General features: G+C 34.9%; 1 protein-coding gene across 3 annotated transcripts in view; it reads right to left on the bottom strand.

The window, feature by feature from the left end:
• Positions 1 to 10,265: 10,265 nt before the first annotated feature.
• The window catches only part of Syncrip (synaptotagmin binding cytoplasmic RNA interacting protein), a 40,064-nt gene continuing 37,045 nt past the window's right edge, over positions 10,266 to 13,284 (bottom strand). For 2 of the 3 annotated variants that reach the window (XM_075965036.1, XM_075965032.1), the window contains one exon: positions 10,266 to 13,284. This exon is cut by the window's right edge and continues 1,566 nt beyond it. The gene's annotated coding sequence lies outside the window, so the exon portion shown is untranslated. The other variant, XM_075965034.1, reaches the window with a different exon arrangement.

The following is a 13,284-nucleotide window of genomic DNA, read 5'->3' as shown; positions in this document are numbered from 1 at the left end:
TAACACAAAAACATTTAGAGCCGGGCGGTGGTGGCGCACGCCTTTAATCCCAGCACTTGGGGGGCAGAGGCAGGCGGATCTCTGTGAGTTCGAGACCAGCCTGGTCTACAAGAGCTAGTTCCAGGACAGGCTCCAAAACCAGAGAAACCCTGCCTCGAAAAACCAAGAAAAAAAATTAGAAATTTTTACATTTCTTACCATCTCAGTGTTCCATGCAACTTAAAGCACTTTGAGCCAAAGTGCAATAATAGTCTGTAATCCCAGTACTAAGGTGGCAAAGGACTGCCACAAATTTGAGGACATTGTGGTCTAATGGCGCTTTATTACACCAGCTAGGACAAAGGGGAAAACCTACCGGGGAGTGGGGGAGGGGCAGCGCAGGTGGCAAAGCGCTTTGATGTGGCACTGACAGAGCATCACGCAATTAGGCTTTCAGTGTACAATACACCAAGTGTAGCAGTTCACACCAGTAATCCCCAAACTTGGAAGGAGAAAAAGCCTTGCCATGAGTTTGAGAAACATCCTGGTTACATGAGCTCCAGACTAGACTGGGAGACAAGTCCTTGACACACAAAAAAGATAGTAGATTCTTCTAAAATTAGTGTTTGAATATTAGGTCTACAGAAAAAGGCTTTAACTAATTTATTTAACTAATAAATTTAACTAGTTTATCTAATAAATTTTTGCTTTGGATTAAAAAAGCTCATTAAAATATCTACTGGAAAATGTAAAACAATTACCATTTAGATGTGGGCTTCTTTAAAATGAACATAAAGACTGTGAAAATACAGATATTAGCGAATCAGTCTCATGCCCTACACTCGAAAGACAATAAGGACTGCAACTGATTTGCAGATGCTTGAAAAACAGTTCATTTACTTTTATTTGCAGTTGTGCAATATATATATATATATATATATATATATATATATATAATTAACTTTTAGTTATTTCTGGAGGCTAAATAGCTAGGCTTCCTTAACAACACCTACAGAATCATTGATGGTAGCAGTCAGTGATGGAGCGGTTCTGTGGGGATTCAGTACCTGAGACATGTACAATGCTCTACAACAGACCTTTTCAAATACTAAGTCCTCAAGATGTTGGAAACACAACCTATGTAAACATTTAAAATTACATGCATGGTCTTAGACAAATTCCAGTTGTCGGGTTCCTGTTTTTTGTTTTACTTCCCCTATGTAAAGAAATCATAAAAAAGTAGTAATGTAATTAATACATGAATTAGAAAGTGAATTTAACAGATATCAGTAACAATTTAAGTGGTTCTGAAGACTCAAGTAAAATGCTGCCACGTTTTTAAAACTATGGCTTTCCTGGCAGGCGGTAGTGACACATGCCTTTAATCCAAGAACTCAGCAGGAAAACAGAGTCAAGTGTATCTCTGTGAGTTCGAGACCACTCTGGTCTAAAGTCTGAGTTCCAGAACAGACTCCAAAGCTGCACAGAGAAGCCGTCTTAAAAACAAAAACAAAAAAACCTGTGGGTTTCCTCTCAGACACCTTGAGGTTTACAAAGTATTTTTTCGTTCAAAAATAGTTAAGACAGTATATACAGCACACATGAAAAACCCATTTAATTGCCCAAGAAATCAATGTCAGATTCTCAGACTTATGTTGATAGTTTTGATCTGTCTGCAAATTTTGTCTGAAGAAGGAAGTTTAAAGTGTGGCACAACTCTTGAGACATGAAAAACATTAATGTAAATGGCTGGAGATGGCTCAGCAGCAGTTAAGAGCACTGGCTGCTCTTCCAGAGAACAAGGCTTAGATTCCCAGCACAGAGATGGAAACTAAAAACCGTCTTTAACTCCAGTTCGAGGGCAAAAGGCATGTCACCTCTTCTTACCTCCACAGATAGAGGATGCACATGCTAGGGAAACATATATGTAGAAAAAACTATAAATGTAATCTTAATTCAAATATTAACCAAAAGCAGACAAGGAAGTTGATACACTGGTAAAAGTACTAGTAAGCTGCAGTCAACTTACAAAACATGCAGTCACCATTAAGTGGTCTGCATTTTACATTATAAAGTGTTATTGTCTGAAACTAGATATTTCCTTTGTATTTTCTTCTTTAGGAATCCACTTAACAGATTTGTCACTAAGAATATCATGACAGGGTATGATAATATAAAAAAGAACTCTAATATGTAGAAACAACTACTAGCAGATTCACATATGCAGAAATCAAACAAGCCTCGAAATTAAAAAATATGATGTGAAGCTGTATTACAGACATGATTAGGGAACTAAAATCGGGAAAAGATAAAGACAGCTATGAGGAGAGTGGAGAACTATGAAGTGCTGGGGGGGGGGCAGAAATTTCTCAAGACTGACAGAACAAGGAAACACTACATAGTAAAAAGTCCTTTGCAAATAGCCAGTTTTGTATTAGGATGTATCTGTTACGTGTTTGTATCTGTTAAAAACTCATAAAAACAATGAGGGAAAAAAAATACTTGAATGTACATCGTTCTAATACTAGAAAACCCAGTAAAAAGTTACAACTAAAATTATCAAGTATGAGAGGTTTCAATAGACATTTATTCTGTGTGAGGATGCACAGTTACTGATACTTTAGGGGGAACCAGGGCATGTTAATTTGGAAGTTTTGTTTAAATTGTATTTGTTAAGGAACATCCAAATTACCAATAAAGGATGTTGGGCCAGGTGTGCTAGGATACATATTTAATCCCAGCACTCACAAAACAAAGGAAGGTTAATCTCTTGTGATTTCCAGCAAAGCCTGGTCTAAACAGAGGGATTCAGAACAAGCAGGGCTATATAGTGAGACTCTGCCTCAAAGACAAAAAGAAAATGAATTAAGGTTCAGCCTTAGTATTTCATGAAACTTGTCTACAATCTTAAGATACTTGAAATAAACAAGAAATTAAAATACACAACTTGAACAAAAAAAAATTTAGTTGGCATTTACATGACAAGTCGACTCCACTCTAATATTAACATAGCAGGTTAAGAAATTTAGGAGTTATGTTAATGCTGTGGCTTGTAATTTTCTTTTTTGAAAAAAAAAAAAAACCCTCAGCATTAGCTTCCTTACTGAAAAACTCTTTCGCCAAAGAGCAACTAATAAACAGCAAAATAATGTACCAGAAATGTTCATGCTGGTAAATTACTACAGAATGAATAGACTTCACAAAAAAAAGCACAAAGGAAGATTAGGCAGGCAAATTTTGATGAAAATGCAAGGTACATGTCTTAAAATATGGAATGCTGCACTACTGATTTCATAGAACATTATCTTCAGAAGGCATGAAAACTCGAACTCAGGGATTAAGTATATAACTATACACTGATGTTATTAACTGTCCCAATGACTACAAGGTTTTACTGTTTTTACTGAAGTTGTTAGGATTATTTAACTCATTGAAACTCTATTTAGAAGCAGCCTGCAGTATTTTTGCTTTAACAACCTATACTTTGTCAGAATGTGTGAGAAATCAGACACCAGAATGTGAATTCTTATGAATATAAGGTTAAGTGTCAGGTATCCAACAATTTTAACTCAAACACCTAGGTCTACCAAGTGTGAGTTTCCTCATAAGTTTCCTGGTACATGTACACATACAGACTGAACTAAGTGAATTATGTGGAAGTATGAGTAATTAGCATTAAGAACTAAACAGATTTTTAGTAAAGATCTTAATTCAGAAAAAGAAAAATCAGTATTTAATATTTTAACGCTAACTAATTTAAGCCTACCTAATTTAATGATCTGGAAGCTCCAAGAATAACCTAAAAATGTTCATTAAAAAAAGTTTAGGATATTAGACTCTTTTAATCACTTAACAGCAGTAATAACAAATACAGTCCACAGGAGACGAACAGCACTCATCAAATCCCAAAATATCAAATCAAAAAGCTACCTGCAGTAGTAAAAAACTGAAGCCTCATTACCTAAAATATGAAAGCTAAACAATGTAAAGAAAGAAACAACTCTCAGTGGTTCCTAAACTTTCGAAAACCCTGTGCTAATAAAATGTAGTCCTGAACCTTTGACCTTAAATCTAGACACTTCAAAATGATCTGCTTTGCCTAGTGAAGTGTCAATTTGTGCAGCAAAATGTTCTTTAGGATATATTTAAACATTCTAGGTGCTGGTTTTAACTATATATTCTTTTCAATGCAGATCAGGTTAAACTCTACCTCCCAGGTATTAGGATTATAGGAGTGCACCAAGGTTTCTCCCGAGTACTTTATTTTTGGTTTCAAGACAGATTCTCTGTATGGTAATTGCTGTCCTGAAACTTGCTCAGCAAATTAGGCTGGTCACCTAATCCAACAGCCTCTACATTTGTCATCATGCAACTCTCCCTAGTACTTTAAATCATAACTATAAATTGCTAGTAAGATGCCATTATCTTAATAAATCTAGTCATGTTCCCCATAATGTACTTAACTAGTCATTTCTACTTTAATATTCAACATTGAAAGTAAGCTTCTCAGAAAACAAAGTTAAGTATTTCTGCAAAAGCTGATGAACTGAAGCTCCCACAAACTCTGTACTTACTGGACTATATATATACAAGCGCATTTCCCAAGCGAACCAATGGGCAAGACTTCTTGGTTTGCAAAAGTGACAAGAGACAAAATTGGTGTGACAGATGTAAAACCACTTACAAGGTCTATTTATGTCCTATCTCAAAGTGAATACTGCAAAAGTATTCATGACTCCTTATGTGTTATTCTTACTTTCTCTGCTAATTGGAAAATAAAACAAGTCATTTTTTCTCTCAAAGGACTTGAAGTTGGCTATCTCAGTGGATAGATAACAGATGTTATCAATATGCCATAAATACAAATAAAGAAACATCAAACAAAAGAAAAGAATAAAATAAACATGTAGGTCAGGCGGTGGTGGCGCACGCCGTTAATCCCAGCGCTTGGGAGGCAGAGACAGGTGGATCTCTGTGAGTTTGATACCAGACTGGTATCAGAACAAGCTACAGTAAGGTTCCAAAGATATAAAAAAAAATCCAGTCTCAAAAGACCAAAAACAAACAAAAGGAAAAGAGGGGGAGGGGAGGGGAGGGGAGGGGAGGGGGGGAGGGCAAGCACATATGGACTTTTTCATCTCACTGGATGGATATTATCAAGTCAAAATCCTCCCAATTTGGATGCTCTATCGGGAACTCACCAAGGTCAGCTGGCCTGGGTCTGAAAAAGCATGGGATAAAACCGGACTCACTGAACATAGTGGACAATGAGGACTACTAAGAACTCAAGAACAATGGCAATGGGTTTTTGATCCTACTGCACGTACTGGCTTTGTGGGAGCCTAGGCAGTTTGGATGCTCACCTTACTAGACCTGGATGGAGGTGGGTGTCCTTGGGCTTCCCACAGGTCAGGGAACCCTGATTGCTCTTCAGGCTGATGAGGGGGACTTGATGGGGCAGGGAAATGGGAAGCGGTGGCGGGGAGGAGACAGAAATCTTTAATAAATATATTAAAAAAAATTCTCCCCACTTAAGATTAATCAAACCGGGAGGTGGTGACGCACGCCTTTAATCCCAGCACTCGGGAGGCAGAGGCAAGCGGATCTCTGTGAGTTCGAGGCCAGCCTAGTCTATAAGAGCTAGTTCCAGGACAGGAACCAAAAAAAGCTACGGAGAAACCCTGTCACGAAAATCAAAAAAATAAATAAATAAATAAATAAATAAGTAATAAAAAAATCAATGCTTCAATCCAGAAGTCTTGATCAGTGGTAAATCAGAACCTGTGAACTGTTACTATGGTCTGATTTAAACAAAGAGGCCACTCTTATAATTTAAAGTAAAAGGCTAATCTGGACAATGCGATTAAAAACAAATTTAACGTCAAAACTTGCACAGAAAAGGACAAGTTATTTAATTAAATACAAAATGTTACTGTGTGATAGGGAAGGTTAAAACACAAATCTAAGTCCGTTAAGACTAAGTTCAATTAAAAGAACCAGAAAATTACAAGTGGTTCCCTTTGAAATCTCATCTGCAGTCTACATTATCTTACTTTCAGAGCACCTGTGTCTTTTTTTTTTTATTTTTTTTTTATTTTTATTTTTTTTGGTTTTTCAAGACAGGGTTTCTCTGTGGCTTTGGAGCCTGTCCTGGAACTAGCTCTGTAGACCAGGCTGGTCTCGAACTCACAGAGATCCGCCTACCTCTGCCTCCCGAGTGCTGGGATTAAAGGCGTGCGCCACCATCGCCCGGCAAGCACCTGTGTCTTAATGTTCATGTTTATAAGCTGAATCATGATATTTTTATAAACTTGACTCTACTAAAAAAAATAGAAATAAAAATAAAGGTACAGGCCAGGCATGGTGGCACTCACGTTTAATCCCAGCAATCAGGAGGGGGAGAGGCAGAGAGATCCTGAGTTCTTGACCAGCAGCATATCTCAAACAAAAACAGTGGGTGGATGTGGGTGTGTGGGTAGGGTATGTATATGAAAACTCTCAGTATCACACTCAACACTTGATGTTGAAAGCAAAGTAAGTCAACAGAAGGAGTCAAGACTGTTTCAAAAAGAGGGTAGGAGAGGACTTATGACCTATACATGAATCCTGAAGGAAGTTGGAGAGTCTGAGCAAAACTGCTTACAAAAAATTAAAGTAACTCCGAAGTTCTGAAGAAAAAAAAATTATCTCCACGTATCAAACAAGAGCAAGAGTGTTTATATATGAGTGTTTATAGATCATAAAACTTTTCACAAAATACCTACCTGAAAACAAATTCAAATGGAACTCAAGGACAAGCTATGGAACTCAACAGAACAGTAAAAAACCTCACAAAGCATTAAGCAAAAAAGAAGTGAAAAGGTAGTTATATTAACAAAGGTAATTAGGGGTAAAAAACTTAAGTCATAGTTGGTTAGTTATGGCATCTACCTAAACAAATGATAATGCATATTAAGGGAATTGATTTTGTCTTTGAGTTTTGCACTCCAAAGGGCCCATTTTGGCATAGGAGAAATGTACATTATGTACTATACTGTTTTAGCTATCTTCAGCCTACAAGGTAAAAATATCAGTGTCAACAACCAACAGAAAAATTAACAATAATTAGGAGATGAAATCAAAGTATTCTATGCTGTTTTACATTTGTTTGTTGTGTCTAAATGTATCATCCAGAGTGGTGTTAATTCAATCCTGTCTCAGCCTGAGCGCTGATAATACAGATAAGTGTTTTTAAGCTTGACTCATGTTGTTCTAGCAATAAAGGTAAAAGGTTTAGATAACACAAGTCAAATTCTTGAAAAAAGGAAACACTGCTTAGACACATTAAAAGTTTAAAAAAAAACAGGTACGGCGATGCACACCTCTGATCCCAACACGTAGAAGACAGAAGCAGGTGGATCTGATTTTAAGGCCAGTCAGTTCTAGGGAAACCAGAGCTACAGAGAAACCTTGTCCTAAAGACAAAAACAAAGAGGTTAAATGTTACTACTAGAACTGCGAGAGATAGGAGTGTGCTGGAATACATGGAAGACTTCTGTATTTCATGGCCTGTGCTATTTCAGAGCTTTCCAAAAAAAAAGATTTACGTTATTATTAGCATTGATGTATATACTAGTGCAGGCTTCATATATGTAAGGTCCTGAATGACATCTTCAGTACCAAAACGTTAAACTGTCAAGTACAAAATAAAATAAACATGAATACCATCTTGACTCAAAACTAAAAACTTTTATTTCCTGATCTAACTGCCAATTGGTAGATTAAAAGACTTTTCATGTAGAATTTATTACCAAGTCATATTTAAAAGTCTAGTACTGTAAATACTGTTAAAAATCAGTGATTTCAAAACTTTAATTACCCTCTCATTCAAACTGCTATGTAAAGGACTCTATAGATATCCTAACTAAAAGCTTTCAATTCAATCTTTAAGTACCACTATTTATAAACAAACAAAGGGTTTTCCTTAGCACCCACCATACACTTAAATTGAACATTATCAAAGGAAAATTGATAGGCTGAATTTGGGGAGGATCACTGCTAATGAAGACTTAAAAGCATTCTTTCGCCTTATAATTTCAAATTAGGAAAATGTAAATGGTGACTTCCACACAAGTATTTGAAAACTTATAAAACACATAAAGCATTTAAATCATTACTGCCTATGACCCTGAAAATGGCAATACTATTTTTAATTTTTTTAAAAAACGTATTAAAAATTTAATCATGGAACTTCACAACTTTAATTTACTAGAATGGCAGCAGTTAGCATATAAAAAGATTCTAAATAAATTAAACAATACAGCCAATTACCTGAACTGAAAAATGCTCAAGATTGTTTTTGAGCTGCCTGCATAACACTATTACTCACATGCCCTGCCCTCAAGGAGCTTCCATTCTAAAAGATAAAAAATAAACATGATCATAACTAGGTAACTCAAGTAAACTGATCAAAAAAAGCAGTATGCCATACAAACTGAATGATTATAGTATCTTCTGCCCCCTTTACTTAAGGCTCCTAAATGCTAAATGGATTTTCACAAACCCAAGGTCCCCTAGAGTTTGTATAATTTTTTTAAAGGAACACGAAATGTAAAAGTCTAAAGGAATTGAATTTATCCTTAATTCTGAAACATTCCCAAAAACTTTCTTTATACTTTCAAGATGAAAAGAGCAAAGTGAATTCTTTTCCCCAAAACGTTAATATACTACATGCATGTTAACTGTAGAACAGAAGTTAAAAAGTTTAATGTGCAGATATAAACATGAACTTTACTGTATTGCTTATTTTTGTTCTCTTGTTTCTGTCCCAAGCGACATTCAAACTAAATGAGAACAAGTAATTCATATACTTTTCTAATTCATCATGGCATATTAAATAAGTTGAGCAATTACAAATGAAAATTCCTACCTCTTCAAGCTTCTCCCTCAATCTCCTGTGATTATAAAATGCACTATCAGGTACAGCTGGCTCTTCTATAACAGGTATCAATACCGACGTTCTCTTTCGGTTTTAATTAATAATGTATATGCATCCAGGTTTGAGGAATTGCCCTTCAAATAGTATAGTACCTGTATTTCATAAATGCCATGACTACTCAAATTTCATCTGATTTTAAAGTTAGCACCATTAAATGATCCCCGACACAAGAGGAATGTCAGGACTTCAGTGGGGTGTCATGCAGAATCTGGAACTTTTCCATAAATCTTGCATTACTATTATCAAGTCTTATTTTTATTTTACCCAGTAATCTACAGAAATAGCTCGTCTATGCAATCATTTTGACCCCTTTCCCTGGAAAGGCTAAAATTGACATAACTTCTCTCCAAGTTGAAATTTCATCATAACCATCCTTTCGGAATAGTTTAAGGAATGAGAAGACATGAAATTACTATGACCTTTGTAATTCTCTAATCAGAAATTGGGTTTAAATTGTAACACAAACTACATCATTTAAGCTTGTAAAAAGCAACTTCTATAGTGACCCTATTTTTATCACAACTAAATTTATTGTGTGAGAAATACATTTCAGAATGTTTCTTGCATTTGAAGACACTAATCTTTAAATGGCTTCCAAAGTGATTTACCGGGCCTTCCCTACTCCTAAGTCTTGAAATGATACTCACTAATAAATATCAACTTGAGCAGATACAACAAAAACTATTTCAATCAAGTAGCGAGGGTCCCTAAAGTATTTCACACCACCCCATCATCTCCTTCCTAGCCCCACCTCCAACTCTAGCCTGGAACCAGGAGCCAGAATATACTTACAAGTCCTGTACGTGGTCACTGACTTTATATGCAATGGAGCAGAGTTCATTCACATAAACTCATCTGTAGTAATCTAAATGCAAATTTTATCAAGAGATCATTTTCTTCATCCCCTCTCCTGAATTATTTGGTACTTCAATCTCATTTTCCAATCTTCAAAGAAATTTTATTTGCCAGAAATAAAACTGGAGAATAGAAGAACACTACATGGTGAAGCATGTTCCCAAAACAAATTATGGAGTTCATAAATCTATTGGCATATATGTGACCATATAGTTCAATAACTTAAAATTAAATGAAGACCAGCGCAAAAACATTTATTCTATACATCTCCCAGTCATGTAACTTGCAATTAGAGATATGTGGGGAATTTGTTTTTACCATTTCCTAGTTATTTTGAATGTATAATGATCAAAACGCGACAGAGCACTAAAGATTCCAAGTGTCTATTATAAAGGTGTTGAGTGAAAAATGATGAAGTAGAGGACACCCACAATAATTCTTGGACTCCTGGAGATCCTAAGACATGCTACAAAAATAGGTCTTTATTCTTAGGAAAATATAGTCAGAGCTAGCTTCCTTATGCTATACATAAAATCTTAACATCAGAGGCAGTACAGATAGTACAGATAGTTTTTGAACTGATCTCCAAACAAGCACAAACCCACTACGTTGGGAAAAAAAAACAAGTAATTTGAGGTTTTTGGCGAAAGACAGTACTTCACAAATCTAATCCAAATCAAAAAGCCTGCAGACAGCTTTCTGTGCGACGAAAGGAATGAAATAAATATAAATTCTATGGATAAATAAATGTAAAAGAATTTAAATAAGCTAAAATCTAATTTTTAATTAAAATACTCAGGTACAAGCTTTTGTTTCTCAATGTCAGACTTCTAAATGTTTACCAGACTACTGTTAATATTAAAAACTTAACCTTTGACCCAGAGTAACACTGATTAGCATTTGCAAAAATTGTTGTCCAACTGAATGCTTCTGGTCCTGAAAAAACATTTTAGGTATATTATTGAAGGCAGACTGTGGTGCTAATATGGTCTATGTTTTAAGAACTTTTAAAAAGTGACAGACTCCAAAAGTCCATCGATACATGGCTCAGTTTTTAAAAAATGCCTGTGTGAGCCTTGGTTCATAATTAGCATCTTTAGTGGCATGCCCTATAGAGTGGTAAGATTACTAAGTAAATACTACACCATAAAAATCATCCCAAGAAGTCTGTTGCATGTATTGTTAAAGTTTAAGTTGTTTATTTGTGAACTTTATACCCACTGCTGAATTCCTGTTCTTGCTATGTATAACTGGGGAGAAAACAGTCTTGGATGGTATTATTGGAGTGTTAGGAACCTGAGTAACCATTTACTCTAGGATTGACTACCTTTTTTAATGCATGAAGCCCTTCTATATATTAATTTCTCCCATCAAACAGTAACTACATCAAATATGTATTTGCTGTTTCTGACCAAGTAATTCCAAAAAAGCTGTACTAAAAGCTAATTTTCCCATGTGGTTTGATGTTCATCCTAATACTAAATACATCTTTTCAAATATCTTATATACAAGCATATAGCCCATATCACCCCATCAATCCATTTATAACATTCCTAATCTATTATGAAAAATGCTTATACTTTTGTCTAATCAGATTTGCATCCAATAGGAAAAGTTCTGCAATAATCAGTAAAAGTTTCTCATGATGCTGTTATGTGCCATAGTGAACGTGATTCCTTTTATGCAATTCAATTCTCAGTTTTTAACATGTGATTCAATTGTAATGGTTAAATATCTTGCACAAAAAAGCATGCTTGGGAAGATTATAATTAACACAACTTTCTCACAAAATAACTTCCTAAAAACTGATAAACTAAATTTATGAACACTTTTGATTGCCAAGTAGTCTGCAGAAACAAAATCTTGCGTCTGTTTTGGTTAGGTAACTTTTCAACAATCAAAATTATTTAAGGATAATATTTTTTATCTCAAGGAAGGGACTTGACTATTAAAGACCCTTTCCTTGACAATATATACAAAATTTAAATTGTCATCTGTCCATTCTTTGAAGCTGTCAAAGCCAAGAACCCAGAAACAAATCACAAATGCAATAACCTACATTAGTTAACATTCCCCCTTTTAACATGTTGACATTTTTACTAAAGGATTAGTTATTTTCGCATTTCCATTTCTCATATCCCATGACATTCCATAGAAATTGCATTATTGCTTTATAGGCCACACAACATTCAAAATTATGTTTATATGCATTGCCTGTTTTTCTTGTTTCTTTTAAGAGTTTGTTACTGATTTTACTACAGAAATTTAAGTTTGAAAATACCACGGTTAGTATTTCTTCTCAGAACTTAATTGTTCACATCACTAATCACTACATGCATATTTAGCTCTGATTATATTGCTGAAAAACTGCACCCATTATCAGAACAGTGCAAATGATATTTAATTTTAAAAGTAATTATAATGGCTTAAATTCAAAGTCATTAAAATGAACACTGTCAAGTATTTTCACTTGATTCTATATTTTATCACCAATGTTTACATTACCCTTAAGTATAACCATCAATTCTTCACAATTTCTTTTTAATCAGTTTTCCCTCCCATGTCCCCAAACTAAAAAAGCCAAGTCTTAGAAACCCACAGAGCTCCACACTTCAATGTTTTCTTAAAGAACACATTTGTGAACTCACAAAGGTGTTCATCTTTCAACTTTGACAACGCAGTTAAGTCAAACAAACCTGTTCTAGCTTCCCAACAAATAAATTCACGAATTAACTAAAAGACCTTGACAGTGTCCGTTAAAAATGGTATGACAGTTAAGTGCCAATAGGCATGGCAATGACCTCTTAAATGGGATCATTTTACTCCTTGGACCTGGGAATTGCCAGCACCAAGGATTACACTGAGATTTGATTTTGCTGAAGGCTACATTTAATTGACCAACTTTCCATAACCTTGTATACTTACTATGTATGAAATGTACATGTTTTGGGTAGCCCTCAAACTTACACTAAGATTTGAGAGATGTACTTTTAAAAAGCACAGGGTAATATATAAAATCAGTGGAAGAAAGTTTCATTAAGCACCAGGAACAAATTTTTGTCACCCCATACTCATTTTGTAGGTAAGTTTCAACAACCGGCAAGGCACATTTACATATATTCCAATGAATACTTATTGACAAATTTTAAATTACACTCTATGCCCCAGCTATCCCAGTAACTGACATACAACATACTAAAATGGTTTATTAAGGTAACAAAAAAAGAAAGAAAAATAAAACCAATTAATGGGAAACATACAGGCTATTGGCAACCACTATTCTAAAATTATGTTAAGTACAAATGAACATACTGAAATGTGTGCAATTCTAAGTTTTTAAACCAGAAGATTTTCTATACTAACACACATTTATATTAATGACACATAAAAAAAATAAAAACTTTATTACAAAAATAAGTTACACTCGCCTCCAGCTTACAGTATAAAACAATTTTATTTGCAGGAATGCAAAA

The sequence above is a fragment of the Microtus pennsylvanicus genome, chromosome 3, assembly GCF_037038515.1.
Source record: "Microtus pennsylvanicus isolate mMicPen1 chromosome 3, mMicPen1.hap1, whole genome shotgun sequence".
NCBI classification, from domain to species: Eukaryota; Metazoa; Chordata; class Mammalia; order Rodentia; family Cricetidae; genus Microtus; species Microtus pennsylvanicus.
The sequence above is the reverse complement of the archived record's forward strand: the minus strand, read 5'-3'. Positions and strand labels throughout refer to the sequence as shown.